Source organism: Dendrobates tinctorius, unplaced genomic scaffold (assembly GCF_039654945.1).
Source record: "Dendrobates tinctorius isolate UK_male_01 unplaced genomic scaffold, ASM3965494v1 ptg000111l, whole genome shotgun sequence".
NCBI classification, from domain to species: domain Eukaryota; kingdom Metazoa; phylum Chordata; class Amphibia; order Anura; family Dendrobatidae; genus Dendrobates; species Dendrobates tinctorius.
Window position 1 is genome coordinate 31,268,331 of NW_027361779.1, and position 23,963 is coordinate 31,292,293.

Below are 23,963 nucleotides of genomic sequence, written 5' to 3' on the forward strand. Positions count from 1 at the left end.
CAGGAAACAGTTCAGGTACCACCAGTGCAGTTTTAGGGAATGGACACCAAAGAGGTCAAAGGAACACGTTCTAACTATATTAGGCTACTGGGACTCAGGATACGACTAAGGACGGGAACCTGGCAACATACAGTTGCAACACTATACCACCTAACAGGAACTAAAGGGGATGCTCAGGCCGCTCCCTATTGGGGAGGGTGCCTTTTATACAAGATGTCTCCCAGCTATTGGCTGGGAGACACCTAGCAGGTGACATTCACTAAATGCTTCCCAGCTGCGGGCATTTACCATGTGTGCTTTAAGAACACTTGTGCACTAGGCATGCCACCGAGGCACAGTGCAGCATGCACACCAGGAAGTGACTGGAGACCATGACAAGGACTGGGTCAGTAAGTAAGCTGATGTCCCTGTATGGAGAGAAAAGCCTACACTGTGCAGGGGTCCTTTGACGACCTTTTAGGGGGCCAGGTCTGAGGAGGTGTTTTTTATGTGGTTATGGAAATTCCTAGTCTGAACAGGGATCAGTAGGGTGCGGGCATGGTGTCTCTATTTGTAAGTTCTTTCCTTTCACCGCTACCCGTCTGAGTGAGTGAACATGTTCAAAACAACATATTTGTTACGTAAACTGTATTTTCTCTAAAGTGGAAGAAATACTGTGTGACTAAAATTGGTAATACAAGCAGAAAATATTTTTGCCACTGGCTTTATGTTACAGTCTAGTAAAAACAGTAGGTTATACAACAAGTTCTAGGCTTTGGGAGCTCCCATGAACATGTAATTAATATTTTTTTCCTTCTCTTCTACTGTAAATTTAAAGGAAATCTATCATCAGGTTTCCTGTTATTAAACTGCTGCCAGCATCTTTGCCTCCTAATTAGGATCCTAGCAATTTGCTCTGTGTACCCCTGCAGCCAAGGATAATGCTAAAAATTATCTTTTTAGACCACTCTCTGTCTGGCAATCAGCGCTATGCAGCCTCGATGACTATGTACAGACCAAACAGGAAGCATGCTTTGAGGTCGCTAATGTTGACAGTCCGCCTTTGATTGATCAAACCTGGTGAGCGAACTCACAGCAGTTGCTGAATTTGATCCGTACATGCCCATCGCACCGCAGATCACTGATTGAAATACAGAGAAGGATATATAAAAATCATTTTAGCTGTATGTTTGGCTGCACCAAAGCATTATGCTGATTATTAGGATCATACTTTGGAGATATATAACCTGCTGGCAGATGTTTAACCCCTTCACCCCCTAGGGTGGTTTGCATGTTAATGACCAGGCCAATTTTTACAATTCTGTCCCTTTATGAGGTAATAACTCTGGAATGCTTCCATTGATCCTGGTGATTCTGACAATGTTTTCTCGCGACATATTGTACTTCATGATAGTGGTAAAATTTCTTTGATAGGACTTGCGTTTATTTGTGAAAAAAAAATGGAAATTTGGTGAAAATTTCCCAATTTTCCCAATTTGAATTTTCATGCCCATAAAATAGAAATATGTCACTCAAAATAGTTACTAAATAACATTTCCCACATGTCTACTTTACATCAGCACAATTTTGGAACCAAAATTTTTTTTCTTAGGAAGTTATAAGGGTTAAAAGTTGACCAGCAATTTCTCATTTTTACAACACCATTTTTTTTTTAGGGACCACATCACATTTGAAGTCACTTTGAGGGGTCTATATGATAGAAAATACCTAAAAGTGACATCATTCTACAAACTGCACCCCTGAAGTTTCTCAAAACCACATTCAAGAAGTTTATTAACCCTTCAGGTGCTTCACAGGAATTTTTGAAATGATAAAAAATGAACATTTAACTTTTTTCACAAAAATTTGCTTCAGATCCAATTTGTTTTATTTTACCAAGGATAACAGGAGAAATTGGACTCAAACGTTGTTGTACAATTTGTCCTGAGTATGCGGATACCCCATATATGCACGTAAACCACTATTTGGGTGCATGACAGAGCTTGGAAGGGAAGGAGAACCATTTGACTTTTCAATGCAAAATTGACTAGAAATGAGATCAGACGCCATGTCGCATTTGGAGACTCCCTGATGTGCCTAAACAGTGGAAACCCCCCAATTCTAACTCCAACCATAACACCAAAACACCCCTAACCCTAATCCCAACTCTAATCATAACCCTAACCACAAACCTAACCCTAACACACCCCTAAACCTAATCCAAACCCTAACCCTAATCCCAACCGTAATCCTAACCTAACTTTAGCCCTAACCCTAACCGTAGCCCTAACCCTAATGGGAAAATGGAAATAAATGCATTTTTTATTTTAATACTTTGCCCTAACTAAGGGGGTGATAAAGGGGGTTTGATTTATTATTTATAACAGGTTTTTATGGCAGGTTTTGTGTTTGGCAGCTGTCACACACTAAAAGATGCTTTTTATTGAAAAAAATTAGTTTTTGCATCACCACATTTTGAAAGCTATTATTTTTCCTTATTTTGGCCCACAGAGTGATGTCAGGTCTTGTTTTTTGCGGGATGAGTTGACGTTTTTATTGGTACCATTTTTGGGCACATGACATTTTTTATCGCTTTTTATTCCGATTTTTGTGAGGCAGAATGAACAAAAACCAGCATTTCATGAATTTCTTTTGGGGGGGGCGTTCACACCGTTCCGCGTGTAGGAAAATTGATAAAGCAGTTTTATTCTTCGGGTCAGTACGATTACAGGGATACCTCAGTTGCACACTGACCTGAGAGACTTCCTGGTCATCACTGCACATGGCAGAAAGTCTCTCAGTAGTGGAGACCCGGATGTCATCGTGACAACATCAGGTCTCCATGGCAGCGATCCGGACCCCACGTCATGTTGCAGGGTCTCCAATCCAAAGGCAGAGGGGTTATCACAGCTAATAGCCCCTCTGCCTGCTCCAAGAATGCTGCAATCATGTTTGATTGCAGTGTTCCGGGGTTAAAGTGCCGGGAGCGGTCCGTAACCACTCCTGGCACTTAGTGCTGGGTGTCAGCTGTAATAATCGGCTGATACCCGGCCGCAATCAGCCGTGCTCCCCCTGAGAGCGCAGCTGATCACATATGATGTACTATTCCTACTATTCAGTCCATGGGAATTAAGTCCCAGGTCACATGGACGGAATAGTATGTCTAATGTCAGAGAGGGGTTAAAGTGCATATTAAAATTACACTGGGTTCCTTATTGATCCTAGCTATGTTTAAATGAATCCCAAGCGATCAAATTGCTACGCTAGTATATTACATTCAGTTGTAATATACTAGCTAGATCTAACTATTTGTAGCTACATAGGTGTACAGCTCCAATAGCCTCAAATTGTATCATTAGCATGATGCAAAAGGACTGCCTATCCTTCCTCAAAGGCCTCAATCAAGATGAAGCCTGTAAGAGTGAAACATGTTGGGGAAGTTCTTTTTCTGTTTAATAGCGAGTTGTTCCTCTGCCATTAGACATTACATAATACAATCGCTGATGGTTATATAGAGGACAGCAGTCCTTTTGCTTTATGTTAGTTATACAATTTTAGGCTATTGGAGATGCACACCAATGTACTGTAGTGTTCAAAATAATAGCAATGTGTTCAAAAACATGAGTTAATCACTAAATCTTAATACTAGTTTTTATTTCCATGCATTGGGAACATTGCACACAGTTTTTTAAATTCAAAACATGGAGAAATGTATATAATTTGTAACTGCTTTACAGAAAACAAAAAATGAACATTGGGCTATTCTAAAAAATATATTAAAAAAAAGAAGAAAAAGGAGTGCTATACATAAAATTGTGTTTTAAAAAAATTACTTTTAATTATTACAAATAAAATTATATAAATTTACAAAGATACAATAAAAACAATTAATTTTTCACATGTGACCCTAGATGTTATAATGTATATCCATGACAATTCACAGGCAAATATTATCTTAATGGCACATAAAGATGATAACAATTATGCAATATTCTATAAATCTTAAATATTATAACCACCAATAGTGACCATAGGTAAAAAGTAGTTACAATGGCGTTGCATACATATAGGGACCAGCCCTCAATATACACCCAAACTGACAGCCAAAAAGATCAAATTAAGCTAATGCTTTTAGTGCTTACCCATGTAGTATGGTGCCTGGTTGCCCTGGAGCCACATGTCACCCCTGACGCGCGTTTCACTTTTGTATCCCTTTTGACACGTAACATTGCTGGCCACTCTAGAACCTCAATTTTGTTTTGACTGGAGCCAAGATTTTGCTCATTTACTGGTGTGTTTAGGGTCGTTGTCTTGTTGAAACACCAATTTCAAGATCATATTCTCTTCAGCATAAGGTAACATGATCTCTTCAAGTATTTTAATATATACAAACTGGTCCATGATCCCTGGTATGCGGTAAATAGGTCCGGCACCATAGTAAGAGAAACATGCCCATATCATGAAGCTCGCACCACCATTCTTCACTGTCTTGAGAGTGTACTGTGGGGGTTGTCTGACGAACTCTTTGCGGCCTTTGGACCGAAAAAGAACAATTTTACTTTCATCAGTCCACAAAATGGTTCTCCATTTCTCTTTAGATCAGTTGATATGTTCTTTGACAAATTGTATCTGCTTCAATACATGTCTTTTTTAGCGGTGGGACTTTGCAGGGATTTCTTGCTAAGAGATTAGCATCACACAGGTGTCTTCTAACTGTCACAGACCTCACAGGTAATTTGAGACTGTCTTTGATCATCCTAGAGCTGATCATTGGCCAAACCTTTGCCATTCTGACAATTCTTCCATTCGAATGACAGTCTTCTGTTTTCTTCCACATCTCTCTGGTTTGGCTTTCCATTCTAAAGCATTGGAGATCATTTTAGCTGCATAGTCTATCATAATCTGAACTTCTTTATAAGGGTTACCCTCTCCAATCAACTTTTTAATCAAAGTACGCTGTTCTTCTGAACAATGTATTGAAAGACCCATATTTCTCAGGCTTTCAAGGAGAAATGCATGTACAACATGTCCTTGCTTCACCCTTAAATAAGGGCCACCTGATTCACAATTGTTTCTTCACAGAATGATTGACCTCACTAATTCAACTCCACACTGATATTCTATTGAACACACAGACTTTCAATTAATTATTCTAATTTACAGACTCAAAAACATGCAGATCCTGAATGCGGAGTCTGTTGGTTTTCTTAGAATCTACTCCACCGACTGGTAATTTGTTTGACATATGGGAATATCAGAGGAGATCAGAGATTATTTTTTCATGCCGATTCAGCATAAGAAATCACTTGCAGCATGCTGCGAGTGCATCTGATATTCGCACTGTATGCACCTATACAAGTCTATGGGTGCGTGTGAAACATCGCAATCTGCTCCGATCTCATCAAAGTGCAATCCAATTACTGCAAACACAGAGAATCGAGAAGATGAAGATACCTTCTCCACACCTGTGACACAATTCTCTTATGCAAGAGAATCGGATAACTTTAACATGACATTTGGACATTAGTAGTGATGGGCAAACCGCTGGATGTTTGGGTTCAGCCAAACAATTAAAAAAAAAAAAAGTTCATTTCAGTTACAAGAACAATATCAAAACCCAGATCCGGACCCCATTCGGCTGAATGGGGGCCTGAACATCTGTTTGCCACGCTGTCATCTGCATGACAGTGCGGCAAACACTACCTCTGATAGGCGGTAAGATCATTACCGTCGGTCAGAGAGTTATGGTTCCCATGCTGTTAGATAACAGCATGAGCCAGCAACTGTGATCGGAGGTAAACATTTCTCAAGGTGAACTGCAGTGAACTCACTGAGCTCAGCGCTGCATCCTGAAACTTTTTCTCATGCTACTAATGGTGATCTCACTGAGGTCACCTCAGTTCATTGGCCTGGCTGCTGAGAATGGAGCCTCAGTGACCTGCACTAACCTCGATGACGTCAGCGCTAGTCATTGACGCTGCACTTGCAGCAGCTCATTCTCCTGTGGTTTTAAGCCTGGAGGGTCGAATCTTGGCACTATCCAGGTTGAAATCCAATTATCGCAGATAAGGATTACGGTGTGGGACTGTATGTCAGACAGGTGAGATATAGTGTTTTTTATTTTTGCTTTTTTACAGGAGATGAGTGCTTCAATGGAATGGGCATTAGGTGAATATTTTTGTTTATTATTTTCTGTTTTTTTTACAGGGGACTAGGGCTTCCATGGAATGGTCGTAAACGGTGATTGTTATTTTAAAATAAATTTGTAAAACGGTTTGTATTTTTACTTACAGTATGACTATGGGGTTAGTAATGAATATGTGTCTTATTGGCCCCTCTCCATTACTAACTGCTGTGCTTGATGTCACCTGAAAATACTAAGGTGACATCAACCCATGAACCCCACTTGCCACCGCCACAGGTCAAGTGGGAACAGACGGGCAAAGGGCCAGAATTGGCTCATCTAATGGATGAGCCTTTTCTGGGGTGGCTGCGGACTGCTATTTTTAGGCTGGGGGACAATATCTATGGCCCCTTACCAGCCTAAAAATACCAGTTCACAGGTGTCTACTTTAGCTTGGCTGGTTGTGAAAAATGGGGGGTCCCCACACCATTTTTTCAAATGACTTATTTAAATATTTAATAAAAATGGCATGTGGGGACCCCTCTATTCTTGATAACCAGCCAGGATAAAGGTGACAGCTGAGGGTTGCAGCACGCCATGCTGTTTGTCAAAAATAAAAAGTCACCACGTCATTTTTTTTTAAAAAATTTATCTATAGCATAGGCTAAGAAATCCTCCCATCAGCTGCACCTATTACTCTCTCATCAGCTGATGCCTCTGTGACCTCAGATAAATTTATCACCACCAGTCACAGCTGCTGGCACTCTGTCTGTAATAATCTTACCGTCAATCAGAGCTGACAGTGTTTCTCATGCTGTCATGGGAAAGGTACTAGTAGAGGCAATATGAAGAAGGCTAAATAATGTGGCTGGTCACATGCCCCTTCACCTGTATCAGTCTTATAGATAGGAGTGCTGTCTGGATAGTACAGACAGAGCAAGAAAGCTGGACTTCAGAAATAGAATGAACAGTGCAGAATATGTTAGTAACTACAGTGGAGTAACTTGAAGCTTACGGGCCCCAATGCAAAATCTCCACTGAGCAAATAGAATGTTATGATTATGAAAGAGAACCTCTTACCAGCTCAAAAGTGGCAGAGTATTTTCTTTTATTTCACCATACAGTTTCCGATATATGGGCTTTTTTTATTTAATCCGATTTTTTATGGTCTTTACTAAGGGGGTGTTGCTTACAGATTAATAGTGCAGAGCAGTCTAAAGACAACCCCAGAGTATCTTGCAAGCCATGCCCCTTTGTAAAAAGATCATAGAAGCCAGCAGTTAATAAAATGGTATATATTTCTGGAATTGTGTCACCGACTTTAAAAAAAAAAAAACAACAAAACAAAACGGAATACTTAGGACGGCAGCTGGAATAACAAAAGCAAAAACTGGCCACTGGACATGTTTTACTTGGTGAGGGATTCTCTTTAACCCCTTAGCAATTTGGTACTTGATGACCAAGCCAATTTTTACAATTCTGACCACTGTCTTTTTATGAGGTTATAGCTCTAGAGCGCTTCAACTTATCCCACTGATTTCGAGAATGTTTTTTCTGTTGGCAGATATGTAACAGATACAAACTTATTTGTGTGCAGGAGGAGTTTACACTTTTCTGACAATAGATGGCGATGTTGTTACTGTTATATGCTTAGTTGAATGTAATGTAAATACCTGTTGTACTTTGGTTTCACTTTCTCTCTGGAGAAAGATCCTTCAGACTTCCTGTTATGCTGTATTAAGAAGCTGATGCATGTACCTCATGTTCTGTGAAGATAAAAGTTGAATTACCCCATATAATCTAATCTCGCAAGTTTCTTCTGCAACGAAACTATGAAACATATTCGTGGCATATTGTACTTCATGTTAATGGTAAATTTTCTGCGCTATGACTTGCGTTTATTTACAAAAAAAGAAATTTGACAAAAATTTAGAAAATTTAGCAATTTTCAAACTTTTAATAATTTTCGTACCCTTGAATTAAAGAGTCGTGTCACACAAAATAGTTAACAAATAACATTTCCCACATATCAAGTTTACATCAGCACAATGTTGGAAACTTTTTTTTTATTAGGATGTTATATGGTTTAAAAGTTGACCAGCGATTTCTCATTTTTCCAACAAAATTTACAAAACCAATTTTTTAGGGACCACCTCACATTTGAAGTGAGTTTGGGGGGTCAATATGAGAGAAAATATTCAAAAGTGACACCATTCTAAATACTGCACCACTCAAGGTGCTTAAAAACATATTCAACAAAGTTATTAACCCTTCAGGTGCTTCACGAGAACTAAAGCAAAAAAGCTACTTTAGACCCAAACTATTTTATTTTCACAAGGGTATCATGAGAAAATGGACAGAAAATTTGTTGCACAATTTCTCCTTAGTGCACTGATACCCCATATGTAGGGGAAAGCTACTGTTGACTTTTTGAACCCAAAATTGGCTGGAATCAATGGTTGCTCCCCTAATGTACCTATACAGTGGAAAACCCTATTTCTAATTCCAACCCTAACCCAAACACACCCCTTACCCTAATCCCAACCCTAACCACAACCATAACCCTAATCACCACCCTAACCATAACACCACAGCCGTAATGCCAACACAACACTAACACTAGCTTCAACCCTAACCCTAGCCCAAACCCTAACACTAGCCGAACCCTAACCGTAGCTCTAACCTCCACCTTAACCCTAGCCCCAATCCTAACCCAACCCTAACCCTAGCTCTAGCCCCAACTTTAACCCTAGCCTAATCCTAACCCTTACCCTAGCCCCAACCATAACCCTAACTGTAAAGAATGGAAAAAATATATTTTTTTATTTTATTATTTTTTATACCTAACTAAGGGGATGACAAAGGGGGGTTTGATTTACTATTTTTTATTTTGATCACTGTGATAGGGTCTGTCACAGTGATCAAAATGAATCAATAGTAAAAATTTCCTACTGTTACCAGGCACCAGTCGTCAGATCTCAGCGGGCGCACTGCGCATGCATCCACCATTTTCTTCCAGGAAGAAGACACGGAGGGTTGGGGGACAGCGCAGAATGGTTCAGGGATGGTGGAGGTGCCGGGGGGCTCAGGGGACCCCATTTCTCTTTCCTCTGGTATGTTAGATTATATCAGAGAAATGAATGGAAAATCAGACTTTTTTGTGATCGCTGTTAAAAACTGACCCGAATCATGTTGATTTTCCAATGCTGGGGGGTTCTATACCCTTATTTCTCAGCACTGAGGAATAATGCGCCTTGAATGCCACAGTTAAAAGGTGTATAAGCAGTTGTTAAGGGGTTAAACCAATGCCAAATAAGTTTGTTTGTTGCTCAAGAATATCCCTGTATTTCACACCATCCATCTTTCCGTCGCCCAGGACTATTTTCCCTGTACATGCTGCTGTAAAACATCCCCACAGCATGATGCTGCCACCATCATGTTTCACTGTGGGGATGGTGTTATTGGGGTGATGAGCTGTGTTGGTTTGGCACCAGACAAAGCGTTTACCTTGATGGCCAAAAAGTTCAATTTTGGTCGCTTCTGACCACAGCACCTTCCTCCATTCATTTGGGGAGTCTCCCACATCTTTTGGCAAACTCAAAACAAGCCTTACAATTTTTGTGTGTAAGTAAAGGCTTTTTTCTGCCCACTCTTCCATAAAGGCCACCTCCTATGGCGTGTAATGCTTACTGGGTTGATATGGACAGATACTCCAGTCTCTGCTTGGAAACTCTGCAGCTCCTCCAGGGTTATCTTTGATCTTTGTGTTGCCTCTCTGATTAATGCCCTCCTTGCCTGGGCTGAGAGTTTTGGTGGGTGACCCTCTCTTGGCAGGTATGTTGTGGTGCCATGTTCTTTCCATTTGATGGTGCTCCAGGGAAGAATCAGAGCGTGGAACATTTTTTTAAAACCTAGAACCGACTTGTACTTCTCAACAACTTTGTCCCTGACTTGTTTGGGGATCTCCTTGGTTTTCATAGTGTTGTTTGGTTAGTGGTGCCTCTTGCAGCTTTGTGGCCTTTCAGGAAAGGTGTATATATATACTGACAGACCATGTGACACTTACATTGTACATGGGTGGACTTCCTTTCACAAAGCATGTGACTTATGAAGGTAATTGCTTGCAACAGAAATTTTTAGGGGCTTCATTGCAAAAGGGGTGAATACATATGAGAAGGCAGAAAAATCCAGCTCACAGATGAAGTCCAAAAAAGTGCATTTTATTTTCCAAGGTACATGAAGCAAAGAGCTTGTCACTCGAAACGCGTCAAAAGATGCCTGTACTCAGGGTCGGACTGGGGTGCCTAGGGTCCACCAGGGGAATTAATTCTAGGGGCCCACTCTGCAAATACCATAAACATTTTTTATATAATATATGAACAGGGATGTTAGTCATATTTGTAATATACCTCATTAGGAAAATAAGTTTCTGGCAGCAGCAAATGATGAGTCCGGATGTTCCTGATCTTCCGGCTTTCACTAGACCCAGCCCCTGATTTACAGGTTTGTTTTTTTTAAACTGAAATAGCAGTGGGGGTGGAGAAAGTCAGGAACTCATGAATATTCAGGACTCCTCATTATGCCCTGGAGCTTCTAATATATGACTTTGGTACAACTGAGTGATCCAGCATTCTGCTATGGGGATCTATCACTAGTTTATTACCCTTAGTTAAGACACCATGAAATTAGTGACAGATTCCCTGTAAAAGAATCCCTGGATACCACCTGTAGGGTAGCGTCACAATAGCGAGTCCACTCTGGGATTCCGGCTGCTTGTATCCCACAGTGGACCCGCTCTGGAGGAGGATCATGCCGTCATTATACTGATACTGTATATTCTCATTTATAATGCTGGGTGTTTTGCGTTAGAATGAAATCCTTCAGGTGTATTGGACACTTCTTTAAAGGCTCTCTATCAGCAGAGAATGACTGTTCAAACCAAGCAGAGGAGCTTAGATTATCATGGCGGCCAATCATTTATATACACCTTTCCACCTGCTTGTTTTCCATCCATCTCCATCCTTATCTGACTCTACGCTATGGAACCAGAGCTGTCAATCAAATTAATGGAGGTAGAGAATGATGGAATACAAACAGATGGCAAGGTGAATGTACATGATTGGCCACGCCATGAAGCACCGAGCTGCAGGACTTAGTTTGAACAGTGATTCTTTACTGACAAAGTCCCTGTCACCTTGAGAAACACTTTATCTGCAGATAAAGGGTTAATCTGCAGGTAAATGGGGTTTAAAGCCTGGTTAGCCTGCTTAATGGAAAAGTGTTGGCTACAGGGAGAAAATTAAGCTTTATTCTCCTTGACACAACTCATTTCCTGTGATGGGGTTGGTGCAAGGAGGGAGACATTACAGTCACCGCTAACTACAAAGCGAGCGTGCTTTAATAACGTCCCGGCACTGTGATTGTGACATCATCCAGGGAGCCCAAACTCAGGCTGGGTTTCACTGAATGACTAACATGGCAGCAACACACAACAACCATCAGCAACCAGCAACTGTGTTACAGGAGACTGATGGGTGCAAGTGAGTGCAGGCACCGACCTTCTAAATGCCGCTGTCAGTAATTGACAGGGCATTTAAATACTTAAAACAAAAGCAATCAAGGTGAGCTCTGATCACTGCTATTACAGGCAGATGCCGGTTATGTATCACAGCCGACATCTGCCTGGTATGGAGCAGGCTCAGCTCCTGAACCTGCTCCATACAATCACATCCCTAAGGTGACAGCTATGATAAGGTTAGAAAATTTCACATCTTTTCCTAAACATGGAAAGACAAATGGAACTCCCCAACACATGTGGAAGAGCCCTAATAGATTTAGTAAATGTGCCGCAAACATATGAATGTTTTTGTTAGGTGTCGGGTTCCTGCCACTGCACAGGAGGAAACCAGAGCCTTGCACCCAATGGTCTCCCATTCTTCTTCAGCCACAGTGGAGCCTGCTCAGCAGATTTGTTGGTCCCAGCACTATGCCCAGGCCAACTCCGTGGGTTTGCTTGCTGCTGCCACCTCTGGCACCGCTATGACAATGCAGGCTGCTCAGCAGCGAGATTCTCCAGGGCCTAAGTCCTCATGTTGGGCCACTGAGCATGCCCGTGGAGTGATCTCCCATTGGAGATCGAGGGTCACGTGCTCAGGTCCTGCTCGTGTTCGGATTGGCCCATCCGAGATGCCAGGAAGGTCCCGGACGCCCGTGGCTATAAATGGTTTGCATGGCCGCTCGCCCATGCGCTAGGATAGACTGTATTTACAGACTATAAGGTGTGAGAGATGTGTGCACGTATGAATGTATCTGGTGACTGACTCATTATGAAACCCTTACCCTTGGTATGCATGTGTTGTGTAGGTGTCTCAGGGTTTGAGTCAGACATTTGTCCTCACCAGTGATCCAGCACACCTCAGTGCATGTGCTCCACACTCCACTGCCAGCGTCTTTAGCGGCGCTTGTGGCAGCGATGTCACGCGTTCAGTGGGCCTAGAGGGACTCTAACCCCATGTCCTTTGGGTAGCGTTCTGTGGCCGTACACTGTGCGCTCTTTTAGCCGAGCTCTGTGAGCACAAACAGGCTCCGGCGTTTATGTTCAGCGGTAGTGTGGCTCTGTGAAGCAGAGTCCACCCCGTACACCGGGTGACGATAACCCGCGTGTGTTTCTATAGTATACCGCCATATAGCATCCGACATTACTGAGCAGCAGGTTACCACCCCTGCACGGTGGACCCCGGGCTGCAAACGCACCTTATTACCATCTTTATTATTTGGTGCGTTCCACCAGCCCTAACAGTTTTTACATCACACAATACACTGTTACATACACATATCTTGCAAAAATACATATAATTCCAGATACACCGTGTTAGGGCTAGCGGAACGCACCAAGTAAATAAGAAGGTGGTATAAAGGTGCATTCGCAGCCCGGGGTCCACCGTGCAGAGATGTTAACTGCTGCTTGGTAATGACGGACATAAATGGCGGTATAACAAACACACGGGGTTAACTTCACCCGGTATGTAGGAGGCGAACCCTGTTGCGTCACAGGGCCGCGATACTGCAGAGTGAACACTAACTAGTGCTTTGGTCATAGGACCCTGCCCCAAGGACACGAGGTTAGAGTCCTCTAGATCCACTAGCATTCGGCGCTGCAACTGCGGTGCCAGGAAAAGACCAATAAAAGATTGACCGCACTATGTGCGTGCAGTGCCGCTTTGGCAGACGCCACTAACCAGCCTAAGCTTAGGCAAGGAAAGCGCATTATTTGCGCATGGCGCCGCTCTGAGGGATGCTGCTGTAGATGCAGTACTGTAGTGCCTTGTGCTGACTGAGTGCACAGTAGGGCATAGCCAATGCCACTACTTGGCGCTGTCGCTGGAACTGACTCTGTCCCCTACCTGCGCTATCAGCCTCAGCGCTATCAGGCAGGGCTGAACAACACATGCATACCAAGGGTAGGGTTTTCATAAGGATTCATTCACCAGAGACAATCATACGTGCATACAAGACACACACCTCATGGTCTGTACTAGCGCACGACTGAGCGGCCATGCAAACTTTTTATAGCTGCAGCCTTCCGGGACCTTCCCAGTGGTCCAATTTGAGCCACAATAGGACCTGAGCATGTGATCCCCGACCTCCAATGAGATGTTGTCCCACGGGCATGCTCAGTAGGCTGAAAGAGGGACTTAGTCCCAGGTGATGCTTTCTGCTGGTTAAGTGCGGATTGCTATAGCTGGACCAGAGGTGGCAGCAGTAACCAAACTGACAGCACTAGCCTCAGCAAGATGCCGGGATTGACGTTTCTGCTGAGCAGCCTCCTCTGCGGCTGGGAATGAATGGGAGACCGCAGAAGGCAAGGCTTGGGATTCCTCCTGTGCAGGAGATGAAACCTGATGCCTAACACACAGACATACATGCAGACACGCCTGTACGTGAATACAATACCTGAATCACAATCAGTATGAGGTACAGCAATTGTAATGTCAGCTCAGCCCTATATACTAGAGTTGAGCGACTTTGGTCGGATCGGGTTTCATGAAACAAAATTTGTTTCAGATGAAACTTGTCCGACTAGGGCAAAAAAAGTCGGAGTTCCGTCCGCTCAATGCCGACTTTTATTTCCCATTGACTTGCATTGGGGTCGGGTTTCGGACGAAACTCCGACTTTTTTTGCCCTAGTCGGACGAGTTTCATCTGAAACAAATTTTGTTTCATGAAACCCGATCCGACCAAAGTCGCTCAACTCTACTATATACCTTTGTATCGCATGAACCTACAACTCCCAGTATGTCCTTAACAATCGAGATACCGGGAGTTGTTGTCATCATCAGACTGTAGATCATACAGGAACCACAGCACTGATGAGACACAGATTGGATCACAAATAAGCATTTACATCCAGGTATCTTACCTCAGACACCTTCTCTGATTAAAGTCTTTCTCTTCCTTCTCATCTCCATCTTGTTCAGATGACATGATGACTCTTCTCATACACAGCTTTTGTCCGCAGACCTCCATCTTCTCTGGTCTTCAGCAGCAGATCCCAACATGACGCCCCTAAAAATAGCAGTATCATTATAATGCTCCTGAATAAATATATCTGCCCTACACTGACCCGCTGTATAGACTACTAACGCTCACAATGCTCCCTGCACAAAATATCACCCACACTATCCCTCTTATGGTACATGCCCTACACACTGTCCTCTCTTTTCTATACTGGGCCTCCTGTTCACTGTCCTCTCACACGGTGTCTCCCCTATACTTCCCAGTTTCTATATTGTGCTCCCTCATCACACTACCTCTCTTCAGCATACTGTCCCCCCATTCTGCCCCTTCTCTATACCTCCCCTCACACTACCTAGTCTGTGTTCTGTGTCCCCTCACACTTTTCTCCCTCCATGCTGTCTCCTCTTACTCTCCTCTCACTCTCCATAATGTCTCCTCATACATCCCCCTTCTGTTCTCGCACCCATTCCCCTCTCCCTGTTTTCTCTATACTGTTTCTTCACACATTTTCTCCATACTGTCTGCTAAAATTTCTCCCCAATTATAATAAATCTTTGGAAGAGCACAAAGACATACAGAAGCACATGCACTAGCAGACACAATTGCAGATTGCACACACGCAGAAATGGACACACCCATACAGTGGGTACAGAAAGTATTCAGACCCCTCTAAATTTTTCACTCTTTGTTTCATTGCAGCCATTTGGTAAATTCAAAAACGTTCATTTTTTTCTCATTAATGTACACTCTACACCCCATCTTGAATGACAAAAAACAGAAATGTAGAAATTTTTGCAAACGTGTTAAAAAAGAAAAACTGAAATATCACATGGTCATAAGTATTCATACCCTTTGCTCAGACACTCATAATTAAGTCAGATGTTATCCATTTCCTTGTGATCCTCCTTAAGATGGTTCTACGCCTTTATTGGAGTCCAGTTGTGCTTAATTAAACTGATAGGACTATATTTGTAAAGGCGCATGTGGCGCCCCCAGGAGTATGGTCGCCACAGTGGCATTGCCTTCCTCCTAGGGAGCGCGATGTCATGCTTGGAAGCAATAAAGGATCTCTCTGGCAGTTAACCACAACACACAACACAGTTTCCATTCCAGGTCAGCAGAGGGAGCTCTGAACCAAACCTGGGGGAGGAGCTACTCTCTGGGGGCCAGGAAGGAAGATTCAGGAGTTCGTGTGAGGAGGGCAACGTGTGTGGATGTGAGGAGAAGAGCTGGGAGACTGAGCAGAGAGTTCAGGCTTATTCCCAGCTATAGCGCATGATCTGGAGCATGATCTGGAGCCCGGTCTCCAAGGCTGTACGGACACTGATGGTCCTGCAACAGAAACCAGAGGAATAGGAAGCTGTAAATGCTCTATTCCCACATAAGACTCGGAGGCACAACAGCGATGTGTGAGCCAGAAAAGGAAGGCTACAGCTGTCTGCCATACAAGGGAGTTCAAAAGAGAATAAACAAGTGGAACTTCAGTGTAACAGTACTGCAAGTACCTAAAACTAAGCGCTAGGAAGGAGACTACACAACCCATCTGCCTAGAGAGATTCCTAAGTTGCTTCGAGGCTAGCCAGCTCCTGTGCCATCTGTAATCTGGACCCTGGACTGCATTTGCCAAGCAAAGAAAAGGTAAACAAACTGCACCCTGTTGTGTCATTCCCTTCTTCCTGCAACTCCATCAGCACTGCTACATCTCTGTGCCAGACACTGCACCCTCTTCCTCAACACCTATCCTCACTGCCCTGGGATTACTGCCCTACCTGTGGAGGGCCACAACATCATAACTGCACCACACCATCTGTCCCAGGGGATCTGTCTGCAGCGTCAGCTTAACATCTTAATTGCCGAACACCACAGGTGGCATCACGAATCATTCACTCATAAACTTTATTCCATCACTTAATCCCTTTTACATGGGCGCCCAGGGCCACGGACCGGGTCACCGCTACTGTGACACTTCCCTCTGAGATACCGGCCCGGTACCGAGTACCCCACTGCCCTGGGAGGGCGACCCACGCACACCTGTCTATATAAGACCTAACAGCTCACAGTGCAGGTCAGACCACATGAGAATCATGAGGTCAAAGGAACTGGCCAAGGAGCTCAGAGATAAAATTGTGGCAGGGCACAGATCTGGCCAAGGTTACAAAAGAATTTCTGCAGTATTCTAGGTTCCTAAGAGCACAGTGGCCTCCATAATCCTTAAATGGTAGAAGTTTGGGACCACCAGAAGTCTTCCTAGACCTTGCTGTCCAGCCAAACTGAGCAATTGTGGGAGAAGAGCCTTGGTTAGAGATGTAAAGAAGAACCCCGAGATCACTGTGGCTGAGCTCCAGAGATGCAGTAGAGAGATGTGAGAAAGTTCCACAAAGTCAACTATCACTACAGCCCTCCACCAGTTGGGCCTTTATGGCAGAGTGGCCCAAAGGAAGCGTCTCCTCAGTGCCAGACATATGAAAGCCCACATAGGGTTTGCTAAAAAACAAAACACATGAAGGACTCCCAGACTATGAGTAATAAGATTCTCTGGTCTGATGAGACGAAGATAGAACTTTTTGGTGATAATTCTATGTGGTATGTGTGGAGAAAACAAGGCACTGCTCATCACCTGCCCGATACAATCCCAACAGTGAAACATGGTGGTGGCAGCATCATGCTATGGGGGTGTTTTTTCAGCTGCAGGGACAGGACGACTGGTTGAAATTGAAGGAAACATGAATGCAGCTAAGTACAGAGATATCCTGGATGAAAACCTCTTCCAGAGTGCTCTGGACCTCAGACTTGGCCGAAGGTTTACCTTCCAACAAAACAATGACCCTAAGCACCCAGCTAAAATAACAAAGGAGTGGCTTCAGAACAACTCTGTGACCATTCTTGACTGGCCCAGCCAGAGCCCTGACCTAAACCCAATTGATCATCTCTGGAGAGACCTGAAAATGGCTGTCCACCAACGTTCACAATCCAACCTGATGGAACTGGAGAGGATCTGCAAGGATGAATCGCAAAGGATCCCCAAATCCAGGGATGAAAAACTTGTTGCATCATTCCCAAGAAGACTCATGGCTCAAAAGGGTGCTTCTACTCAATACTGAGCAAAGGGTCTGAATACTTATGACCATGTGATATTTCAGTTTTTCTAATTTAATACATTTGCAAAAATTTCTACATTCATTTTTTTCAGTCAAGACGGGGTGCAGAGTGTACATTAATAAGAAATAAAATGAACTTTTTTGAATTTGCCAAATGGCTGCAATGAAACAAAGAGTGAAAAATTTAAAGGGGTCTGAATACTTTATGTACCCACTGTATACACGAAGGCAAGTGCATTTATACACACAAAAATGCACATGTAAATACACATACATGCACGCAGTCATGCTCATACACACATATACGCGCAAAGAAATTCACTCTCAAACAAGCACACATAGAAATGTGGACAGGTGCGCGCACACATACGCAAGGCAGCATGCACACACGTGTGAATACACATGTACACAGAAATGTACATGTAGACACATGCAAGCACACCCAGTGAGACACGCACACACAATCACATGCAGACACTCAAAGACATACACAGAAATGCACACGTAAACACCAGACACGCATGTACGCACACAGATACATAGAAATGCATACGCAGACACACACACTCACATACAGTCATATACACACACACACAGGCAGTTACTGAAAAGGCATATATACACACACAGACACAGGCAGATACATACAGGCATATATACACACACAGAGGCATATACATACAGACATATACACACAGGCATATACATACACACACAGGCATCTACATACAGACATATACACACAGGCATATACATACACACACAGGCATATATACACACAGGCATATGCACATACAGACAGGCACATACATACAGGCATATATACAGACTCAGGCATATATACACACACAGGCAGATACATACAGGCATATATACTCACACACAGGCATATACATACAGGCATATACACACACGCAGGCATATATACACACACACAGGCATATACATATAGGCATATATACACACACAGGCATATACATACAGGCATATATACACACACAGGCAGACACATACAGGCATATATACACACAGGAAGATACATACAGGCATATATACACATACAGCCACAGGCATATATATATATACACACAGGCATATATACAAACACAGTCTTATGCAGGGCTGCCACTAGGAATTTCGGGGCCCCATACTGGCAAAATTTTCGGGGCCCCCTTTAGACTCCGCCCAGGCTCCACCCCAGCCCCGCCTCCACTCCTCAAACTGTCCACAGTCCCACTGCTCTCTTGGAAAAACTCCACTTCTCACCAATCACACATTAACAGTTCCCATCACCAGATCACACATATTGCCGGCAGCTTTTGCTTTGGACAAAAGATTCTTTAAGCCGCCATCACAAAACTGTAGACTCATTTGGCCGAGCCCTACTCTACTGTAACCTATTAAATATTTGTTAAAATATGCAATACAATTTAGGTACTGTATATTTTTATTTATTTTTCAATTTTTAAAATGACCAATAATATCACATACAAGGGACAAATACCATCGCACCATGTCCAGACCACATATTACCACCACATAGCGACCTATAATACCACATATAAGGAACAAGTACCGCCACACCATGACAAAACCACATATTACTACCATAGTGACCGAATAATATCACATACAAGGAACAAATACCACCGCACCATGACCAGACCACATATTACCACCACAAAGTGACCAAATAATAGCACATACAAGGGACAAATACCACAACACCATGTCCAGACCACATATTACCACCACATAGTGACTGAATACTACAATGCTGATCAGTAATAAAAAAACATAATACCATCACCATAAATGCCATTATGCACAGGAGATCTGTACTTAGTATGCAGTGTCTGTGTACAGGTAATACAGTGATCAATGACATTACACACAGGAGCTCTGTATATAATGTACAGGTAATACAGTGATCACTGGTGACATTATACACAGGACCTCTGTATATAGTATACAGTATGTAGTGTCAGTGTATAGGTAACACACTAACTCACCAGTGATGTATCTAGGTGAAGTCCTTCATCTTTGGTTTTCATCTTTCATCCAGCACAGACTGCCATCACGTTGTCACGGGGGGCTTAGTTCAACTAAGGCTGTAACTCCCGGGGTCCCTGTGATGTCCCTCTAACTAGGGGAAACCCTGTCTGGCCCTCAACCCAGGGTTTTTGCTGATGGTGCAAATGCCTGAGCCTCCACCCTTTCCTTATCTCCTGCTCAGCCCTGCACTTAACCCTCCACCCTCCACCCAGTGAGGAGTCACAACACCAAAGCCCCCACACAAATATGACAGACAGGGGGAACTTAAACTGCACTGCGCCGCACACACACAGGAATAAACAGTAATGTGAACAGGGCACAACTAAACACAAATATGGGAAGGAGAAAGGATAACAACGGATCATACGCCACCAGACACGAATCTCTCTCTCTGCAACACCTCCACTCCAGACCGGAACCACTTGGTATGAAACACAAGCTATAATCGGCGACGCCCATAGGCCAGCATGACTATTTAAAGACCGTGGGTGTGACTAACCATCCAACCTGGTCTCCAGCAGGATTAACCCCCGAGAGCCTGAAGATCAAGCCAGCGCCACTGAGGCTATAGTGGCTGGAGGTGGAACTACCTCTGCCTGCCGGACGCAGTGGTGTGAACAGCGTCCGACATGACATTACCCCGTCTTCTACGAGGGACCTCCGGACCCTCAAGACTCATAGGACCCGGCTTGTCCGGATGACGACGGTGAAAAGAACTGACCAGCCGATCCGCATGTATGTCTGAGGCTGGAACCCAAGACCTCTCCTCCGGACCATACCCCCGCCAGTGCACCAAATACTGAAGAGTACGGCGTACTACTCGAGAGTCCACTACCTTGGCGACCTCAAACTCTAAATCGCCATCCACCATGACTGGAGGTGGCATCGGCGTTGTGTCCACAGAGCCTACCACCTTTTTCAATAAAGCCCTGTGAAACACGTTGTGTATCTTGTACACCGCGGGAAGTTCCAACCGATAAGCCACTGGGTTAATGATGGCAGAAATCCTAAAAGGCCCAATAAACCTTGGACGCAGTTTTAAAGATGGAATTTTGAGTTTTATGTTCTTCGTAGCTAACCACACCCATTCACCCACACACAGGTCCAGACCTGGCACGCGTCTACTGTCAGCCACCCGTTTGTACCTGGCACTCATGCTCAACAAACGCTGTTTCACCCGCCTCCAGACTGATGACAATTGGGCTCCTAGCTGATCCTCCTCCGGGACACCCCCTGAGTCACCCTGACGTAAGGTACAAAACTGAGGATGTTGACCGTACACACAAAAGAATGGAGACTCTCCTGATGACTCTTGGCGGTGATTATTTAGCACAAATTCGGCCAGGGGAAAGAAAGTAGACAACTCCTCCTGGTTGTCGGACACAAAGCATCTTAAATACTGTTCTAGATTTTGGTTCATGCGCTCAGTTTGTCCATTAGACTGTGGATGAAACGCCGATGAATGTGACAACTTGATCCCCAAACGTGAGCAAAAAGCTTTCCAAAACCTCACCACAAATTGCGTACCCCTATCAGATACTATGTCCGACGGTACTCCGTGGAGTCTGACCACCTCCTTCACAAATACCTGAGCCAATGTCTTAGCATTGGGCAATGAAGACAATGCCACAAAATGCGCCATCTTTGAAAAACGGTCAACCACCACCAGGATGACCGTGTTCCCCGCCGAGGCTGGCAAGTCAGTGATGAAATCCATGGAGATTTCTGTCCATGGCCTATTGGGTACCCCCAGAGGCTGTAGCGTGCCAGCAGGATGGGTACGGGGTGACTTAGCCCTAGCGCACGTGATGCAAGCTGCCACGTATGAGACCACGTCCTGCCGGATTTTGGGCCACCAGAAACGACGCGATACCAGCTCTAAGGTGCCCCTCACCCCTGGATGACCAGCCAGTACCGAGTCGTGGTGTTCCTTCAACAGCTTAAGCCGAAGATGCAGGGGTACAAATGATTTGTTGGCGGGAAGTACTGGTGGTACCTCCTCTTGGGCCTCGGCAATCTCCGCCTCTACCTTCGTCGTGAGAGCAGAGACCACTACCCCTTTCTGGAGGATGGGTACCGGCTCTTCCCGAGGTTCTCCCCCCGGAAAACACCTAGACAAAGCATCCGCCTTTGTGTTTTTAGCCCCGGGACGGTAAGTCACAAGAAAATTGAAACGAGTAAAAAACAATGCCCAGCGAGCCTGCCTAGGAGACAGACGCTTGGCCGACTCCAGATAGAGCAGATTCTTATGGTCGGTGATGACTGTGACCTGGTGAGCCGCCCCCTCCAAGAAGTGTCGCCATTCCTCAAAAGCCAGTTTGATGGCCAACAACTCCCTGTTGCCGATATCATAATTCCGTTCGGCCGGCGACAGCTTCTTGGAGAAGTAGGCGCATGGATGCATCTCGCTCAAGGACGAGCCTTGAGACAGTACTGCCCCCACTCCCACCTCCGACGCATCAACCTCCACCACGAAAGGTTTAGACACGTCTGGTTGCACCAGAATGGGGGCTGAAGCAAAACTATTCTTCAGACGCTCAAATGCACGTATAGCCACCTCTGGCCAGTTCGCTAGATCGGCACCCTTTTTTGTCATGTCCGTTAGCCGTTTGGCGATAGTCGAAAAGTGTCTTATAAATTTCCTATAATAATTGGCAAACCCAAGGAACCGCTGGAGTGCTTTCAGACTCTCCGGCCTCTCCCATTGCAGCACCGCTTGCACCTTAGCGGTGTCCATTTTAAACCCGGCTGCGGACACAATATATCCCAAAAAGGGCAACTCCTGGACAAAAAATGAGCATTTTTCCAGCTTAGCATAGAGCTGATTCTCCCGGAGCAACTGTAACACCTGCCTGACATGCTCCAAATGAGTGTCCCGATCGCTAGAATAAATGAGGATATCATCAAGGTATACAATCACAAATCTCCCCAGGATATGAGCAAATACATCATTAATAAAATGTTGGAAAACGGCAGGCGCGGTGGTCAACCCAAACGGCATAACCAGACTCTCAAAATGACCCTCAGGAGTGTTAAACGCCGTCTTCCACTCATCCCCCTGACGGACCCTTATGAGGTTATATGCCCCCCCTGAGGTCCAGCTTGGAAAACCATTTCGCCCCCGCTACCTGGTTGAACAAATTCGGGATTAACGGCATTGGGTAGGGATCACGGATAGTAATCTGGTTTAACTCTTGGAAATCCAGACACGGGCGTAACCCCCCATCTTTCTTCTTAATGAAGAAAAACCCCGCGGCTACAGGCGAGGACGAGGGCCGGATGTGTCCTTTGCTCAGACTCTCCGCGATGTAGTCTTTCAGAGCTTGTCTCTCAGGACCAGAAATATTAAACATCCTGGCCTTAGGTAATTTGGCCCCGGGTTTTAACCTAATAGCACAGTCATAGGCTCTATGTGGAGGCAGTTCTGAGCAACCCTTCTCAGAGAAAACATCCGCGAAATCCTGCAAAGCCTCCGGCAGGCTGGGCGTCACGGCGGACACACATGTGGCCAAGCAATTGTCTTGGCAGAAACCACTCCATTGTACTATGTCCTGAGTTGTCCAATCAATTACCGGGTTGTGCCTGGACAACCATGGAAAACCCAGGACCATTTGTGCTGGGAGATTACGGAGGACCCTACATGTAACCGACTCAGAATGTAGGACCCCAATGTGGAGTTTCACCTCTGCCACAAACTCCGTAATCTCCCCTTGAGGGAGGGGAACAGCATTATGGTCACCACCTGTATGGGGTGAGGAAGTTTTTCGATCTTAAACCCGGCGGTGTGTGCAAACTTCTCATCTATGAGATTGGTGGCGGAACCGCTATCCACAAATACTGATATTGGTAGCTCTCTGCCCGCGATAGTAACCTTGGCAGGGAGCATACATTGAGATACCATCATGGAGGATATGCATACGCTCAGTTGGGTCTCCTCCATACCCACTGAGTTTAACAGTTTTCCGCCGATGTGACCCTCTTAGGTAGTACCGGGCAAACGTTAACATAATGACCAGTTTTACCACAGTAGAAACATGCTCCGGGCTTCCGGAATCCCGGAGCACGACGCTTAACCTGTGCCACGCCAGCAATCTGCATAGCTTCAGAGAACTCATCAACTTCAACCACACTTGCACCTCTGCTTTCCCCCAGAGGTAGCGTCTCCTGTGCCCCCTGACGAAAACGGCGAT

At 44.5% G+C, this 23,963-nt stretch overlaps 1 protein-coding gene across 5 annotated transcripts in view; it reads right to left on the reverse strand.

The window, feature by feature from the left end:
• Positions 1 to 23,963, reverse strand: part of HTR1E (5-hydroxytryptamine receptor 1E) — a 398,512-nt gene that overhangs the window by 283,815 nt on the left and 90,734 nt on the right. For 2 of the 5 annotated variants that reach the window (XM_073589626.1, XM_073589625.1), the window contains exons 1-2: positions 14,523 to 17,547; positions 7,777 to 7,869 (exon numbers count right to left, since the gene is read on the reverse strand). The exons of 2 other annotated variants lie outside the window; for them this stretch is intronic. The gene's annotated coding sequence lies outside the window, so the exon portion shown is untranslated. Of the gene's footprint in view, positions 1 to 7,776; positions 7,870 to 14,522; positions 17,548 to 23,963 lie in introns of those variants that run through there. One more of the 5 variants, XM_073589624.1, reaches the window with a different exon arrangement.